Below are 19009 nucleotides of genomic sequence, written 5' to 3'. Positions count from 1 at the left end.
GGGGTGGGAGAGGGAAAGTGAATAGATTTCTGGGCTGACTTCCCTGAGCATTGTCTTTTTAATCTTCTAATATAACTGGCTGGTGCTACACACAGGCTCTTGCTCATGTTTGTGAAAGTGGCCTGGTGTCAGGAAGCCATTTAATCCAGTAACCTCTGGTTCACTGTTTCTCTTTTTGGAGCTGTGTATTGTGGAAATGCTGTGAAGGGAGGTCCCATGCTGTGGGCTGCCATATGTGTTAGACTTGTTTGAGGCTATGTCTACACTAGAGCGCTTACAGCAGCACAGCTGTACCGATCCAGCTGTGCTGCTGTGAGATCTCTCGTGTAGATGCTCTATGCTGACAGAAGAGAGCTCTTCCATTGACCTAATTAAACCACCCCAATGAGCGGTGGGAGAAGCTCGGCCACTGACATAGCACTGTGCACACTACCATGTATGCTGGCGAAACATATGTCACTTGAGGTGTATATTTTTTTCATACCTCTGAGTGATGTAAGTTTTGCCCACATAAGTGGTAGTGTTGACATGGTCCGACTGTGGAAATCTGCAAGTGATTAGACCACTGTTTCTCAAATGTGGTCACATGCGGCCACCAGGGCCTTTTCTTGCAGCCACAGCCATCTGGACTGTGATGGGGGTAACGCAAAGCAGTGGCCCCTCTTGCAAGGCTGCCAGCAGCGGTTGGGCCCTGCCTCCCTCCAGAGACTCAAACACTGAAAGTGCAGGCAACTGGTGAATTCCCCACTTTCCCCGGGGTAAGGGGAGGCAGGCTTCGACCATGGGGCTTTGGGCTCCATCCACGTGGCGGCAGGCTCTGGTTCCAGGTTCTGGCCCAGGCTCACCACCCCTGCCATCGTCCCTGGGCCCCGCTGCCTCCCTGTTTGCCTCCCTATCCAGGCTTAATTTGTCCCAGAGATTGCTGGGGCTGAGTAAGTTTGCTGTGAAAATTGATATTAACAAACATACAAATATCACTTTTCACAGCAGAAGACTTACCAGCTAGCAAGTCTTAAGGGGAAAAAAAGCACAACCAAAAAAGCAAAAGAAACAACAACAAAAGACAAGAACATGCAAAGTGCCTTATTTGTGTTTCTAGTCTGTTTAGGTGCAGTAAAGAAAAGAGACAACTGTAAATTATTATTATTACTGAGTCTGAGAAAAACCCAACATAAATAAATTACAATGATTTGGACACATATATGTGCATATTTATTTGTTTTTCCTAAGGTTAATTAAGTATTTTAGGAAAAATTGTCAACGCGGCCACCAGCAAGAGTTGGTGACCGCACTCTGAGGCCACCAAAAATTTGTTCTGAGAACCCCTGGACTAGACAACCTGAATAATAGCAAAACTTTTTAAAACAAGAGGAGGTGTGGGAGACGTTTTTTTGTTTAATGACCCAAAGCATGTGGTAAAATTGCAGCCAAAAGGTCAGTGTATCTGCTGCTGAGCGAAGGTAGGGTGGCCCTGAACTCCTGTGTTTGGTTTCAGTGATAAGGGAAGTGGTGAAACGTGTTGCCAGGCAGAGTGAGCTGCTGCTTTCCTGGGCAAGTTGACAGATGACTGACTGACAGTCTCTTGTGATAAATGGAGGTTGTGACAGAGAGCCCAGCCTGAGCTGTGTGTGGAACAGGTACGTGAATCACTGGCTACAGGCTTGTGAAAGGAAAAGTTATCATTGGCTGGCTGACTGGCATTGGCTTTCAGGCAGCCCTGGTATTAATTCGAGGAGATTATGCAAAGAATTTGGGAAAAGTCCCACTTCTGGGGTTTTTCTATGTAAGACTAGAAAATTTGTACCTCATATTTCAAACAGTATTAATAAAGAGTTGGTTTATAGTAGTACATTGCATTTCTATACGTGGAGACTGTCTACATAAGGACCTACAGCTGCAGTCTGAGCTCCGTGATAGAATGCTGTGATACATGAACCAATGGGCCTCAGTTTACTCTACCTTAGGAAGAAAGGTCTCTCTGTGAAATGTACTTCAGATTTCTCAGGACTGTGACCTTCATATGAAGAGGCCCCTGGACTTTGACTTTCAGATCCAGAAAGACCATGGCAAGCCAGACACCCCTCTGTTTTTTCATTCCCTTCTCTGGTTCTATTTTGACATGGTTCATGCCCTGTGTTAAATGTTATTGCCTTTCCTGCACTTAGTGGCCCCCATCCAGGAACAATCAGAGGTGCAGCGCCTTGTTGGCTATTTCAGTCCTGTTGGGAATTCCTCCCCCAACTGAGTGTTCTCTGAACATTGTCTGCGATTAACTTGAAACTCCTATGAAATGAAGCATCCTATTTAGGCTCTGATCTTCCTTTCCTGCAAGTCTCTAATCCAGCCCCATTTTCCTTTCTTTCCAGTTGCAGGGAGTGATTGCAAGCCAAGCATTGTTGGTTTTTGCTCTGTGTGCTGGCTGCTGAACAAAGGTGCTGATGAAAAGGTAAGAGCTTAACCTCCATCCTCTTTGATGTAGATTTACATTCCGAGGAACTGATAAATTTAGACTTGCCATACCTGTCACCTTTAACTGTAACTAAGCTCTCAGGGGAGAGAATCTAATCCACCAGCTCATAAAATCTTAAGTGTCGACCATCAAAGTTAAATTTTGGTTCAGCATGGATGGCATGGCATTTTGCAGTACTGCAGAAGGGGGAAGCTGAAAAGTAGGCACGGTTCTCCTCTCTCACGCAGGGCAGGAAGGCAGGATTTAGGGCAACAAAAATTGCTTTGACCTGAAAATGAGTATTAATTACAATACTAACTTGCTGGTATTTGTACAGTTGTTGACCAAAGACCATCTCTGCAGGGTGTGGCTGAGGTGAGCGCTTCAAAAAGTGGTGTGTGTTTCTACACAAACCTGCTTACCTGTGTGAAGTGTTGGGCGCTTTCTGAGCAAAGCCGACATATTTATGCCTTTACTTGCGAGGAAAAGAAGTAATATGCTTTTGTGAAGGGAGTGTGGGGACAGGCATGAGATGGGGGCTGAGGCTCACATGCATCCGATGAAGTGAGCTGTAGCTCACGAAAGTTTATGCTCAAATAAATTTGTTAGTCTCTAAAGTGCCACAAGTACTCCTGTTCTTTTTGCGGATACAGACTAACAAGGCTGCTACTCTGAAACCTCCCATTGCTGTGTTATCAGAAGGTGCCAGTAGTTCGTGAGCGGTGATTTCAGTAAAGCCTCCATTCCAGGCAAGGAAATATTGGGAGGTACCAGAGGGATGGGTATTGCTGCTGTGGAGGAGTGTTTTTTCCAACAGGTCTTTTTGAAAATGAGTAGGTTAAACCAGTGCAGGGACTAATCCTAAAGAGAAGTTTGAAAGCACGATGGTATTCTGTAATTGTGAAACAGGATTGTGCCTTGGCTGCACACAGATGAAATGCATATATGAGGAATACTATCAGTGCTTCAGAGAAAACCGGATGAAAGTGAATATATGATGTGATGTGGTGTAAAGAATGCATTGACATGTGTTTGGGCTGGCTACATTACTCACAAGTGGCCAAGCCATGAGTAATGGTTGCAGATCATCCCAAAATAGTGATGATAAAATCATTATGCCATCACATGTTCTCTATGTGCCTGATACTTGACAGAAAATCTGCTTTCTGAACGTTTTTGAGTTAAAAAAAAATATATTGGTATTATCCCTCAACCTGTAAAGCCAGTCTGTCTTAGTGCCATGAGTGCAACACTTTAGGTTTTGGAGGGGGAGAGAAATTATAACTATTTTAGGAATGTATAAACAATTACCTAAAATACCTTTTCATTTCACAGGCAGGGCAGAAAAGGTGGGGGAGTAGCACTGTATGTAAGGGAGCAGTATGACTGCTCAGAGCTCCGGTACGAAACTGCAGAAAAACCTGAGTGTCTCTGGATTAAGTTTAGAAGTGTGAGCAACAAGAGTGATGTAGTGGTGGGAGTCTGCTATAGACCACCGGACCAGGGGGATGAGGTGGATGAGGCTTTCTTCCGGCAACTCGCAGAAGCTACTAGATCGCACGCCCTGGTTCTCATGGGTGACTTTAATTTTCCTGATATCTGCTGGGAGAGCAATACAGTGGTGCATAGACAATCCAGGAAGTTTTTGGAAAGCGTAGGGGACAATTTCCTGGTGCAAGTGCTAGACGAGCCAACTAGGGGGGCGCTTTTCTTGACCTGCTGCTCACAAACAGGGAAGAATTAGTGGGAGAAGCAAAAGTGGACGGGAATCTGGGAGGCAGTGACCATGAGTTGGTTGAGTTCAGGATCCTGACACAGGGAAGAAAGGTAAGCAGCAGTTGGACCTTGGACTTCAGGAAAGCAGACTTCGACTCCCTCAGGGAACGGATGGGTAGGATCCCCTGCTGGACTAACATGAAGGGGAAAGGAGTCCAGGAGAGCTGGCTGTATTTCAAGGGATCTCTGTTGAGGTTACAGGGACAAACCATCCCGGTGAGTCGAAAGAATAGTAAATATGGCAGGCGACCAGCTTGGCTTAACGGTGAAATCCTAACATCTTAATCTTAATCTTAATCCTAGCAATTTTAAACATAAAAAAGAAGCTTACAAGAAGTGGAAGGATGGACATATGACTAGGGAAGAGTATAAAAATATTGCTCGGGCATGTAGGAATGAAATCAGGAGGGCCAAATCGCACCTGGAGTTGCAGCTAGCAAGAGATGTCAAGAGTAACAAGAAGGGTTTCTTCAGGTATGTTGGCAACAAGAAGAAAGCCAAGGAAAGTGTGGGCCCCTTACTGAATGAGGGGGGCAACCTAGTGACAAGGATGTGGAAAAAGCTAATGTGCTCAATGCTTTTTTTGCCTCTGTCTTCACTAACAAGGTCAGCTCCCAGACTGCTGCGCCGGGCATCACAACATAGGGAGTAGATGGCCAGCCCTCTGTGGAGAAAGAGGTGGTTAGGGACTGTTTAGAAAAGCTGGACGTGCACAAGTCCATGGGGCCGGACGAGTTGCATCCGAGAGTGCTAAAGGAACTGGCGGCTGTGATTGCAGAGCCATTGGCCATTATCTTTGAAAACTCGTGGCGAACGGGGGAAGTCCCAGATGACTGGAAAAAGGCTAATGTAGTGCCAATCTTTAAAAAAGGGAAGAAGGAGGATCCTGGGAACTACAGGCCAGTCAGCCTCACCTCAGTCCCCGGAAAAATCATGGAGCAGGTCCTCAAGGAATCAATCCTGAAGCACTTACATGAGAGGAAAGTGATCAGGAACAGTCAGCATGGATTCACCAAGGGAAGGTCATGCCTGACTAATCTAATCGCCTTCTATGATGAGATTACTGGTTCTGTGGATGAAGGGAAAGCAGTGGATGTATTGTTTCTTGACTTTAGCAAAGCTTTTGACACGGTCTCCCACAGTATTCTTGTCAGCAAGTTAAGGAAGTATGGGCTGGATGAATGCACTATAATGTGGGTAGAAAGCTGGCTAGATTGTCGGGCTCAATGGGTAGTGATCAATGGCTCCATGTCTAGTTGGCAGCCGGTATCAAGTGGAGTGCCCCAAGGGTCGGTCCTGGGGCCGGTTTTGTTCAATATCTTCATAAATGATCTGGAGGATGGTGTGGATTGCACTCTCAGCAAATTTGCGGATGATACTAAACTAGGAGGAGTGGTAGATACGCTGGAGGGCAGGGATAGGATACAGAGGGACCTAGACAAATTGGAGGATTGGGCCAAAAGAAATCTGATGAGGTTCAATAAGGATAAGTGCAGGGTCCTGCACTTAGGACGGAAGAACCCAATGCACAGTTACAGACTAGGGACCGAATGGCTAGGCAGCAGTTCTGTGGAAAAGGACCTAGGGGTGACAGTGGACGAGAAGCTGGATATGAGTCAGCAGTGTGCCCTTGTTGCCAAGAAGGCCAATGGCATTTTGGGATGTATAAGTAGGGGCATAGCGATCAGATCGAGGGACGTGATCGTTCCCCTCTATTCGACATTGGTGAGGCCTCATCTGGAGTACTGTGTCCAGTTTTGGGCCCCACACTTCAAGAAGGATGTGGATAAATTGGAGAGAGTCCAGCGAAGGGCAACAAAAATGATTAGGGGTCTAGAACACATGAGTTATGAGGAGAGGCTGAGGGAACTGGGATTGTTTAGTCTGCAGAAGAGAAGAATGAGGGGGGATTTGATAGCTGCTTTCAACTACCTGAGAGGTGGTTCCAGAGAGTATGGTTCTAGACTATTCTCAGTGATAGCAGATGACAGGACAAGGAGTAATGGTCTCAAGCTGCAGTGGGGGAGGTTTAGGTTGGATATTAGGAAAAACTTTTTCACTAGGAGGGTGATGAAACACTGGAATGCGTTACCTAGGGAGGTGGTAGAATCTCCTTCCTTAGAAGTTTTTAAGGTCAGGCTTGAGAAAGCCCTGGCTGGGATGATTAAATTGGGGATTGGTCCTGCTTTGAGCAGGGGGTTGGACTAGATGACCTCCTGAGGTCCCTTCCAGCCCTGATATTCTATGATTACATAATAATATTGTGATTGTAAAGTCCAATATCTCAGAACCTTCTACGATTGGAAGCAAGTGCTGTGTAGTCCAGGGAGTCTGAAAGTTTTGCCTCTAGTTCTTGATGAGTTGTAGCATACTGCACTTTAAACCTCTCACTATGTTTTATTATTGCCTTTGTTCTTTTTTCTTCTTCGCCAAAGTTTTTAATCAAAAAACCGTAGTACTGTGTTGAGTATTATAGTTTTCTGTAAAACTATTAGTAAAAAGCATTTTTGAAAATGTGAGAAACCTGTATTTAAATGTATTCTGACCTAGTTGCAAGCTATGAATATCTCACAGTCGGGTTGTTAAACTTTGTTAAATAGTTACAGGTTGGTAGAGGTTACCCATGCATATTTAGAAGCTGTTCTCACTATAGCTCAGTCTGTCTGTGGATCCATCTGGCTCTCAAAATCAGTGCTCTGACCTCTCTTTTAGCTCTTGATCTGATGTCTTGTGTAGCCTGTTCCTGCTACTTCTAAAGGTTTGTATATAGATGTCAGAAAGCCTTACTAACATTTTACCTGTTGCATTATTCCTCTCTCTAATGCACAGTTACCATTGTATGTTCCAGTTTACAGAAATATCTAATGGAGTTCAGTATCCAACTGCATAGCATTTTTAAATCTCCTTTTGCATCTTTGGTCATTTTAAAGTCCTTTTTTTAAACTTCAAAGTATGTCTTTTGAAGTCTTGGGTAGTGTGAACTAGCTGTAAAAAGAATCCCTCTCTATCTTTGTGCATGCACAAACATTCCTAGTTGATCTTTTAGCCAGATCTTTTAATATTCTTTAATCCCCCTCCCCATCCGGGAAGTCTTCCTAAATAGAAAACCTGCAGTTCCCTCATAAAGTAACATTAAACCAAATGTTGTAGTAGATGTAACTTGTAAAGTAGAAACAACTATATGTCACAGTCCCAAAAGCGAGATTTGTTACAACAATAGGGAACAAATTACTTATGGCATCTGTGGTTGGAATGTTTCCATGCTAGAGGATGTGGGGAGCAGCTGTGAGGGGGGCAATGAAAGAAGGGTTTGCAAAAATGGATTTGGAGGACCAAAGAGTGATTGGTGCACAGGTAGGGGCAGTGGTTCTGTATGTAAGGGGTTGGCTTGAAAAAAGGCCTGGATCTAGTCTTCATAAGGGGAAAAAATGGGGGGAGATGGGGGCGGAATGTCCCGTCAGAACTACTATTGGTTTAGCTGTACCAGTGGTAGAGCTGCTGGGAGTTTTAGTGCACACACGGCTGTGGCAGCTTCTGGCATTTTCATCACTGTCAGCTAAATGTTGTGAGGCTCCAACCAGTGCAGTTGAATTGGTGGTAGCGTCTGTGTGAACTTCTTTTCTAAATTCCCTTGTGTAGACCAGGACCTAAGAGCGAACAAAAGTGCTAATGGGAGGAAGATATTGAGGACCTTTACCTTTTTTGGTTGTACCCTTGAAAGTGACTGCAAAAAAAGGGGAACTTGTGGTTCCATGTTTATTCTTTCTTAATAACTCCATCTCAAATGTGCTTGGATGACAAGTGAAAAGATATCCTTTCTAAACTTGGAGTTAACCTGAGATCAGAGAGTCAAGCTGGTTTCTTTCCTTGTCGCGCTTCCTCACTGTTATTAATAAAATACTGTGCCTTCAGTGATATCTGTGGAACTGACTAAACCTCAGCAAGCAAGTCTGGTGTGTGAGAAGAAAGGAATTCAGTGCCCCTCTCCTAGCTGTGTTGGGTTTGCATAGCTAAAGGTAGTAAAGTGCCACTAAAGCAAGCAGATAGGGCTTGGAATACACACATGGAACAGGTCTGCTGGTCATGCAGGTGCTATTTTTAGTTACTTTTCAGAGCCTCACTTTAAGGAGAAAAGGGAGTGGTGTGGCAGGGTGGGTGAGAGGTAAATGAGAGCTGAGATGCAGGGAGAGTGAATTGGAGAGGGCCCTGAAGCGGAGGATGAAGAGTTTGAAATGGATGTAGGAGAGGAAGCCAGCGAAGAGTTTCAATAGGGCCGGGTGCAGGAAAGTTTCTTATGGCAAACCATGTTTGTGACTCAGGGAGATAATTTTAGAGATGGAAAGAAGCTAATGTCTGACAGCTGTTGCTCTTTAGTATCTACCTGTTAGTGCTTTCATTCTTGACCATTGTGTGTTTGTGGATTGAGGGAACCTATTGATCTCTGTTGCTGAGAGTGTGTATTCTGCCAATAAGGCACCAGAGTACATACATTGATGGATGCACAAGAGTACACTTCTTCCACATACCAGAGAGGTGGTTGGGTGAGGCTTGGTAATTATATAACAGCTCTCTACAGGAAAGCTTGCTAAGCCCCCTTTTCAAACCAGAAACCAAGGTTGCAGTGCACAGGTCAGACCATTTCAGAAACAATGATGTTGAACATAAAGTGCTTTTCTGCTCAGAAGCTTGCCTGAAGCAGGCCCTTCTTTTGCTAGGATTCTTTCAGTAGGGTTTCCCCTCCCTCTCTAGCGAGCAGTAGCATCCTTGTGATTCCTTTCAGATTTGCTAGCTTTTGTGGACTGGTGTGGAAGGGGGCGGCTACTGCATTGAGTATGGCATTTCTCCAAAGCTGGTGGGATTGTTCCCAGCTGTCAGTGACTCATAGTAGCTGAGTTACTGTCTCAGAGTTCAAGTTAATGGAATTTGCTGTTCAGTTTCCCCTGAATTGTCTAGGGGAGGAGGAGTTTCCCTTTAACTGGAGGAAGGAGGGGAGAAATCCCACAAAGAAGAAGCGTGAATATGTGTTAGGGTGTGTAAAAGTGCCAAGACGTGCTGTCCTTGCTAACCAGGATGATGCATGCAGTCCCTTACTCAGGAGCATGAAGGATCAGGCAATCATATGTTCCATTGCATTCTATTCTGTTTTATATAGATTCTCACACAGTACCCCTCACCATAGTACCTGAGCTCTTTCCAATAGTGCATTAAGCAATGTGACTGTTTGCCACATGTTTGTTCCCTCATCATCTCCCTGGGGGGAGAACTGTGTGAAGTGGAGAGTTTTTTGTTTTGGAATTGATTGTGTGTGTGTGTGTGTTTGTGTGTGTGTGTGTGTGTGTGTGTAAAATACACACTACATACACACATAGCTATGTTTTTGTTAGAGAAGGCAAGGTCAAAGAAAAGAGCAGAAGGAGGAGAGATTTGTGATACTCCTTTGTTATTGTCAAGTTCCCTCAGACCTTGTTTATTCAGAAACCAAAGAAATATCAGTGAGCCTGTATTTCATAAGTTTCGTGCCAAATAGATAATGTTACAGATTTTCTGAGGACATACAGGAATCATGGGGTACATTGACAGGTGCTAATTTGTCAGCAAGGCAGCTAGTAATCAGTTTGTATGCCAAGTATCAGGAGCACAAGTGGCACCCATGCAATGACCTCTTACGGTTCCAAATGTATATTTAGCTGGTAACTGCCTTCGTTATTTTCATGTATAATTGTTCATTTTCTCCAAAGCAGGCTTCCATCCACCTTTTTGTGTTCAAACAAGTTTGATATTTGAAGTGGCTGGGATGTACTGTTGCAGAATGGGGAACCAGGTCCCCATGGTGGTTTTGAACATTGTGGCTATAAGTGTATGAAAGCCCCTGACAGCGAGCTGGGTTTGGTGACAACCAATGCAATTGTTGGCCCTTAAGCAGTACGGAATCAGTGGGATGTGGTTGGGTTTCATTTACAGTAGTATTGTTGTGCAGCTGAAGAGCATTGTCTGCTGCCCAAGGAAATAAATCTTCACCTGAGAAGAGCTCTGTGTAACTTGAAAGCTTGTCTCTTTTGCCAGCAGAAGTTGGTCCAATAAAAGATATTACCTCACACACCTTGTCTCTCTAGTATCCTGGGACCAACATGCCTACAACAACACTGAAAACATCTTAACTCTGTTTGTCTCATTGATGCCTTGTTTTAAAAATGTTAGTGTGTTTGGAGAAGATTCAGTCCCCTGCAGGTAATGACTGAGTACTTAACTAACCTACAATTACAGCTGGATTATAATGCATGTGGTAGCTTGATTACTTTTTAAGGGCATTTCTCCGGGAGTTGTACCTATGAATTTGGGCATGTACATCGAAGAGTCTCTTTCAATTTGGAATATCATATAATAATTTATAACGTAAGGGAAGTAATAATTAGCTTCTGTGTTCTACCCTGTGCTTGGTGATAAGATCCTTCCTCCTTCTCCCATCTCTACCAAACTCATGGTTAAACTCATGAGATTATTAATAGGGCCAAGAAGCCAGAATAAGCAAATGTCATATTTCAGAGTAGCAGCCGTGTTACTTTTACAACAGATGATGTCCATTTGCTTGAATCCCCCCCCCCCCCACACACTCCAAGTATCCTGAGTAGGACTGTTCAGGGTGGGGGAAAAAGCATCAATTTCAGGCCTTAAATTAACCCTTCCAGTGGGCATTCGTACTGGAATTCAAGGGACAGACTAAAGACAACCTTTTGCTTCTTTCTGGATCTCATAGTCTAAGTTCCCTATAAGCTGTGCAGCAGCCTGTTAAGCTCTGTGCAGGTGCTCAGGGCAGCAGAGGGGAGAGATGCCCCTCGCTCAGCCCCAGACAGTACTGGGTTTATAATGGTGGCAGGCCCATGCTCAGCAAGGACCCTGCTGGCCCGGCCCGGCACTCCATTTCACTTGCGCTGCGGCCTCTCTCCTCTCTAGTCCCTCCCCCGTGCTTCTCTAGGCCTGCCGGCCCAGGGCTTCTCTCCGCCCCTCCACTCGCTCCTCTCAGCCAGCTGGCTGAGGGCTCATCTCTCCGCCCCCGCTCTCTGTCACCTGCAGGCAGCAGCCGCTGGCTGCTTGCCAGTGACAGGGGGCAGGGAAAGGAGCCCACAGCCACTGCCGCTCCTCCAGGCCGCCAGTGACGGGGAACCTAAAGCCGCCGACCATCATCGGTGGCCTGGACTGCGGACGGACCTGCTGCGACTGGGGGTGAGGCATCCCTCCCCCAGCCCCAACCCAGCCCGGCCCAGGTGTGCCTCTTCCCCTTTTTCCCCCCCCAGCCCAGGTGCTGCTGCGGGGGGAGAGAGCTGGGGAGAGTCCTATCTCCTCATGGTAGCCCCAGAGCCCACACCCCCAGCTGGAGCCCTCATCCCCCTGCACTCCAACCCTCTGTCCCAGCCCTGAGCCCCCTCCTACACTTCGAACCCCTGGCCCCACCCCTGCCACATGAATTGTGTTATGTGCACCAATATGGAGGTGATGTGTCACACATTCCCTCCATATTGGTGCACATAATAAAATTCATTTTGCACATGTATGGGAAAAATTAGAGGGAACATTGTGTCACAGTGCCCTTTTATTGGGGAGGCCCAAAAAGCATTAACTTTGCTGTCTCTTTGAGCTGAAACACAAATCATGAAATCTCCTAATCTCTGAATTTAGTACTGGTTTGCAGAATTGCTGGTAGCTGTATGAGAAGGTGCTACCATCTATAATGTCCTTCTCCCATTTCATCAATGTCCAGATATGCTCTGTTTCTTCAGTGTTCCGCATCTGATGTCCAAGTGATGCTGCCAAGAAGGTCTTGCCAAATACATATTGTCCTTTGGCATAGTGGATGGGATTTGCAGATGCTGTGGTAGGTCAATAATTGCAGATATCCTTCTGACTACTCCAGGAAAGCAGTGCTTACAAATGTTTATAGATCCAGGTGCTTCCATGAGCCTTCTGCTTGCAGATTTTCATTGATTCAGGGTCCTGATCCCGTCTGCTCTTATATCCTTTCTGGAGTCTAATAGGGAGCTTATAAAATTCTATTGCCTCAAGCCCACATTCATCCCAGCTCTCTTACCGCAAAGTGGACCAGTTACAATATTCCATCCTGAGGTTTCTGTTTCATTCCCTATTGAGAATTGGATTAGAGTAAAGAGGCCAAAGTTTGCTAATCTCAAGGACAGAAAGTTCCACTTCCAGTACCTACACATATGCTTCTCTCATGTCCTCTCCCCATTTACTCTCAGAAATACAATTCAGATCCTGATAAATCAGGGGTGGGCAAACTTTTTGGCCTGAGGGCCATATCGGGGATCCGAAACTGTATGGAGGGCTGGGTAGGGAAGGCTGTGCCTCCCTAAACAGCCTGGGCCCTGCCCCCTATCTGCCCCCTCCCATATCCCACCCCCCTCAGAACCTCCCACCCATCCAACCCCCCCTGCTCCTTGTCCCCTAACCCCCCCTTTCCAGGACCCCCCTCGACCCTAACCGCCCCCCACAGGACCCCACCCCCTATCAACCCTCCCTGTCCCCTGACTGCCCCGACCCCTATCCATACCCCACCCCCTGACAGGCCCCCCAGGACTCCCATGCCTATCCATCCCACCGAGAACCTCTGCCCCATCCAATTGTTCCCTGTCCCCTGACTGCCCCCCGGGACTCCCTGTCCCTTATCCAACCTCCCCGCCCCCTTACCATGCTGCTCAGAGCAGCATGTCTGGCAGCTGTGCTACCCGGCTGGAGCCAGCCGTGCTGCCCGGCAGGACTCGCAGCCCCACTACCCAGAGTGCTGGCGGCACGGCGAGCTGAGGCTGCAGGGGAGGGGCCGGGGGCTAGTCTTCCCAGCTGGGAGCTTAAGGGCCGGGCAGGACGGTCCCGCGGGCTGGATGTGGCCCACGGGCCATAGTTTGCCCACCTCTGTGATAAATCAAACTTCAGTGCTAGTTTCATAGATGACGTGTGGGACCCTGTGATGAGGTGTCCACCCCATACAGGAGTGGGGGGGGGTTAGTGGAGGTCTCCTGGTGCTACCATTCCCTGCCCCAGTGGAGGTGAGTCCTCTAAGCAGCCTAGAGAGGCTGCGTGGGCACAGCCAGTCAGAGAAGAGCTGCAGGGAATAGCCAATCTGGGCTCCACAGGCCCATATAAGAGGAGCTGCAGGGCAGAAGACATTGGTGGCTGCTGGGAGCTCAAGGAGTGAGGACTGTGTTCTTAACAGGCTGAAGGAACTGTAGCACCTTGGACAGAAAGAAAAGGAATACTTGTGGCACCTTAGAGACTAACCAATTTATTTGAGCATAAGCTTTCGTGAGCTACAGCTCACTTCATCGGTTGCATACTGTGGAAAATACAGAAGATGTTTTTATTCACACAAACCATGAAAAAATGGGTGTTTATCACTACAAAAGGTTTTCTCTCCCCCCATCCCACTCTCCTGCTGGTAATAGCTTATCTAAAGTGATCACTCTCCTTACAATGTGTATGATAATCAAGGTGGGCCATTTCCAGCACAAATCCAGGTTTTCTCCCCACCCTCCCCAACAAACCTACTCTCCTGTTGGTAATAGCTTATCTAAAGTGATCACTCTCATTACAATGTAATGGTGTCCCCTGAATAGATATGTGGGCACAGTTGGCAACGGGCTTTGTTCCAAGGATAGGTTCCTGGGATAGTGGGACACCATCAAAGGGCCTAATAACATCAGCCACACTATCAGAGGCTCGTTCACCTGCACATCTACCAATGTGATATATGCCATCATGTGCCAGCAATGCCCCTCTGCCATGTACATTGGTCAAACTGGACAGTCTCTACGTAAAAGAATAAATGGACACAAATCAGATGTCAAGAATTATAACATTCATAAACCAGTCGGAGAATACTTCAATCTCTCTGGTCACGCAACTGCAGACATGAAAGTTGCGATATTACAACAGAAAAACTTCAAAACCAGACTCCAGTGAGAGACTGTTGAATTGGAATTCATTTGCAAATTGGATACAATTAACTTAGGCTTGAATAGAGACTGGGAGTGGCTAAGTCATTATGTACGGTAACCTATTTCCCCTTGTTCCCCCCCCCCCTTCTTGTTAAACCCTGGATTTGTGCTGGAAATGGCCCACCTTGATTATCGTACACATTGTAAGGAGAGTGATCACTTTAGATAAGCTATTACCAGCAGGAGAGTGGGGTAGGGGGAGAGAAAACCTTTTGTAGTGGTAAACACCCATTTTTTCATGGTTTGTATGTATATAAACATCTGCTGTATTTTCCACAGTATGTATTGGATGAAGTGAGCTGTAGCTCACAAAAGCTTATGCTCAAATTGGTTAGTCTCTAAGGTGCCACAAGTACTCCTTTTCTTTTTGAGAATACAGACTAACATGGCTGTTACTCTGAAACTTGAAATACATAGACTCTCCCCCCCAACCCCTCCCCATCCCCAGCTTACTTTCTTCTGGGCCTCTGTAATTAGTGACTGCTTCTGTTCCTCCTCACCATGGTGATAATTCAGAGTTCCAAATCTTTCAATCATTCACTCCTCACATATCCCTTCCATATTCATTCAGGCTGTCTCCTGCAGGCCCACAAAGTAAATCTGTGCCAAAGCATGTATCTCTGATTTTGGAAATCAGAAATCAAAAGCACATCTGCTTCCAGTAGAAGTAATATCTAGTGGTAGTAATATCTCCATCTTAGAGAGCTCCCACCAAAACGGCCAGCCTTGTCATGCAAGGAAGGACTTGATCCTGGCAGATTTTGGACTGTCAACAGAATATCATTGGGGCTAAGATTTTGTCATGGATGACAGGTTTCAGAGGAACAGCCGTGTTAGTCTGTATTCGCAAAAAGAAAAGGAGTACTTGTGGCACCTTAGAGACTAACCAATTTATTTGAGCATGAGCTTTCGTGAGCTACAGCTCACTTCATCAGATGTAAGTGATCTGATGAAGTGAGCTGTAGCTCACGAAAGCTCATGCTCAAATAAATTGGTTGGTCTCTAAGGTGCCACAAGTACTCCTTTTCTTTTTGTCATGGATGTTTTTACTATAAGTCACTGACAGGTCATGGCGATAAAGAAAAATTCATGGAAGCCTGTGACTTGTCCCTGACTTTTACTGAAATATCCATGATAAAATGGGAAGGGACTGGGCAGCTTCAGAGTGGCTAGGAGCTCTGGGGCCCCCACCACCCGGGGGGACTTAGAGCTCCAGGGTCCCCCTGTCACCAGCAGCAGAGGGGAGCTGTGCGGGGTCCCCATGTTGCCACTGCCACGGCAATGGGCAGCTGCAAGGGGTCCCTCTGTCACTGCTGCTGGCGAGGAGCTGCGGGGTACCTCTGCGACCCATGGCGACTGAGAGCTTGAGGGCCAACTGCCTCAAGCGGCGGGGGTACCTTACAGCTCCCTGCCACTGTGGGAGGTGGCAGGATCCTACAACTCCCAGGCGCCAGGGCTGAAGTCACGGAGGTCTTCCATGGCTTCTGCAGCCTCCGTGACAAAACCGTAGCCTTAAATATCATCCATGCATAAAATCAATTTTAAAACACGAATCTTGTAGTGTTTTCTCTTCTGAGTCACAGGTGGTGGGTCTGAATGCAAAAAGCCAGTAATTGTGCATGGATAATGTGAGGAGGAGGGGAGATGCAGAGTACCTCAGGCTAAGTCCTGAAAGAGTGGAGTAATGCCTGCCAGTCCAGCACCTGGAGGCGAGGCATCTCCCCAGTTTCCATTGTGGCTCCCCTCCATCAAATGGTACCTGTTCTTTATCATTTGTCATTGTCATCCGTAGTGGGAAACATGTAACCTTGGTTTTAGGCTCTGTAATTTTCAAGGAGGAATCTTTTGGAATAAATACCCTCTGCATCTACATGTCTCCCCATTCACTCCTAGTAAAAATCTTACCTAAGGCTTCAACTTCTGTTTAAACTGCCCACCCCTTATTTTTGCTTGTGGTGAGGAGTGTGTCTTCCTGGCCTGATGGAGAGTGTTTCCTCTTCTCCTCACTTCGTTGGCATCACATGACACCTCTTTCTACAGTCTGTGTCTTACCTAAAAGGTGTTTGAGATGCAGTGCTTGCTAATTCTTCAGGCCACCACAGGTGAAGAAAGCCCAGGACATGTAGAAGGGGTGCACCAAATGTTATGATGGGCAGAGAGAGAGAGAGAGGGAGAATGTGGAGTGAAACAAGTTTCTGGGAAAGCACAAAGTGAGGGGGAGGAGGGTATCTGCCTTCAAGGAGGTGAACAGAAAGCGGTGTTTGTCCCTTAGGGGTTCCTGTATGCTGTAATTGAGTCAGCATGTCAAAATGAGGTATGGGGAGAGCTTTGGGGGGAGGGAGGAGGGGAGAGCTCCTCACTCAATTTATAAAGGGCTTGGATGAGTTCTCTGTCTTGCAGTGGTAATGACCTCTCTGCTTGTTGCGTTGCTAAAGCTATGACTCGTTAGCTGTCCAGCCGAGATCTACGGCTGATGTTTCCCTAGGATTTTTAATCTTTGTTCGCTTGAGAAGCTGAGAAGAATTGGCTCTGGCTTGCTTGTGATGTGGAAGAGGAGGAGGGGCAGATAGGAAGGGGAAGGTGATTGAATATGCTACTATATTTTGACACTCAAACATAAGCAGAATAGCCTGCAAGGGCCTCTCTTATTTTAAGTATTTTTAAATCTTAAAGAAACAAAAGCTATTATTTCTCTGTCCTGTTTCTTTTGGGCTGGCTTTACATTTGGGGGTCTGGGAAATACTGAATTGCTTTTCTCAGTTAGCTTTTCAGTTCTGCATTTGAAATCCCACTGGAAAAAGAGTGAATGATTTCAGCACTTAGGCCTGGCAGAGAATTGCAGCTGCTGGCTGCCTGGCTTTGGTCTTGATGGTGTGCTGGCAACTTCATCTTTGGCCCTAGCCTATGGCAGCATTGCTCTTGGAGCTTGTGTAAACCGAAAGCCTGCTGATTCTGATATTTCCATGCTAACCAGCTAGTTTTGTCTTGACTCTTTTTTTTTGGTCTCTACCTCTGGCACTTTCGTATTTTTGTAAAGCACTCCTAGCCACATATTTGATGCTGTGATAATTACCATAGCAATGGCAATGGCTTAAACCTGAAAAATGGGGGAGATGGCACCATTTTTTCAAGCATTATCTATTTTGACAGAGAAACAGCTGCTTTTATTTGAAGCAGTGAGGTTTTTTTCAAGTAACCTGTGTGTGAGGGGGTTGAAGAGCAAAAGCAGAGGTGCTGAGGATAGTGATGGGAGAGAGGAAAGGGGACACAGAGGTGATGGTCTGGACATCCATGTGGGACACCTGTGTAGGCGGATGAAGGAGGCAAAGGTGCCATTCTATACAACATTCAACCTGCAGTTGTTAATAGATGATTTGAAACTTTGGCAAGGTTGGCACTGTGGAGAGTTGGAAAATAGATGTGGGACCCTAGTTGGCAACAAATTGCCCACTTCTCCAGTTGTGAGCATGCTTCAACAGCAATACTGACAAACTGTAGCCCAACAATGTGCTCTTTTGTGGTTCTGCCCCACAGGAGACTGAAAATGTAATACACAGAAAACCGTGATACAAGAATGACTGAATCCCTGACAAACATGTCCGTGGTAGAAGCAGATGCTGAGTCTGTTGGAAGGAAATAGCATGAAATATATCTTTATTTCAACATTTTCCTCTTCCATCCACCTCCCGCTATGGCAAGCAGCTTTTAGCATTAGAAATCAGATACTAGGAACATTGTTAGTGGAGAACTCCAGTTTCCTCTTTCCTTTCCCTACCCCTACTGAAGTCAGGGGTTGGTTTTATTTTCTGGAAAGTGAGGCTGTAGCTCATCTCCCTGTACGTCCCTCGTGTACACACGGTGCAGTGGAAGAGTACAAGCATTTGATTAGATTCATCCCCCCTCCCCCTGAGATTTGTTTGAAAGCATACTGAGGGAGGAAGGAGGCTAGCATAAAGTGTCTGTTCTGCACCAGGTCCTGGAGCTTCTGGCTTTGGGGTGAAGTTCTAGTGTTGAGTGAATTATAAACTCATCTCCACTTTTCTTGTGCCAGCGCAGACAAATGGGATCACTTTCCTCTAGCCCTGTCTATTCCTGCTAGTAGAGGGGCATGATGTCACTGTTTCTTTACAGGCAGCTTTAGCTCTCACTCATTGTCATGCCCTCGTTCCAGCCAGAGACAACAGTCTTTTCTGTGTTGGCTGGTTATATTCTTAAATATTTTTCTACCAGGTCTAGCCCTTCATGCTCAAGCGGTTGGTAGAGTCCAGGACCCTGTTTGTAGTTGTTTCTTTTATTATGGTAGTGCCTAGAGGCCTCAGACATCCTTGGGATCCCACAGTGCCCCTGTAGTTCTCCACCAGGAAAAGCAAGGCAGGTACTACTGCCATTTCCAAGGTAGGAGGTACATCTTAGCTCCAGAGGAAGAAAAGCAGGCCAGCAATAGTCTACAGGTACCATTCTCCTGTTCAACAAGTCTCTGGATGCAGGTAAATTCAGATCTCCAATACCTTCCAGTCAAAGCTTGATAAAGCTGTCATCCTGTCAGCAGCCCAGTTCACTTTACCTACTCCCTTCTTCATGATGCCTGATGAAGGGAGGCAGCCAGGTAAAAACAAAGGTTGGGTTAAAACTTGTGGAGACACTGAGCCTGGGTTGATGGTAGAGGCCTGTTACGTCCCACTTGCATTAGCACATCAGCCTGTCCTTCCTTTCTTTTTAGTCCTTTTCGTGTGAGAAATAATATGTAATTTGTATTTCCCCTTCACATTGTTGTCCCCAC

General features: G+C 46.2%; 1 protein-coding gene across 6 annotated transcripts in view; it reads left to right on the top strand.

Moving 5' to 3' along the window:
• The window catches only part of NDST2 (N-deacetylase and N-sulfotransferase 2), a 234919-nt gene that overhangs the window by 50815 nt on the left and 165095 nt on the right, over window positions 1-19009 (top strand). For 5 of the 6 annotated variants that reach the window (XM_048856859.2, XM_048856861.2, XM_048856864.2 and 2 more), the window contains exon 2: window positions 2367-2446. The gene's annotated coding sequence lies outside the window, so the exon portion shown is untranslated. Of the gene's footprint in view, window positions 1-1515; window positions 1638-2366; window positions 2447-19009 lie in introns of those variants that run through there. The other variant, XM_048856860.2, reaches the window with a different exon arrangement.

This window comes from Caretta caretta, chromosome 7 (genome assembly GCF_965140235.1).
Source record: "Caretta caretta isolate rCarCar2 chromosome 7, rCarCar1.hap1, whole genome shotgun sequence".
NCBI lineage: Eukaryota > Metazoa > Chordata > Testudines > Cheloniidae > Caretta > Caretta caretta.
This window is presented reverse-complemented; position numbering and strand designations above follow the sequence as displayed.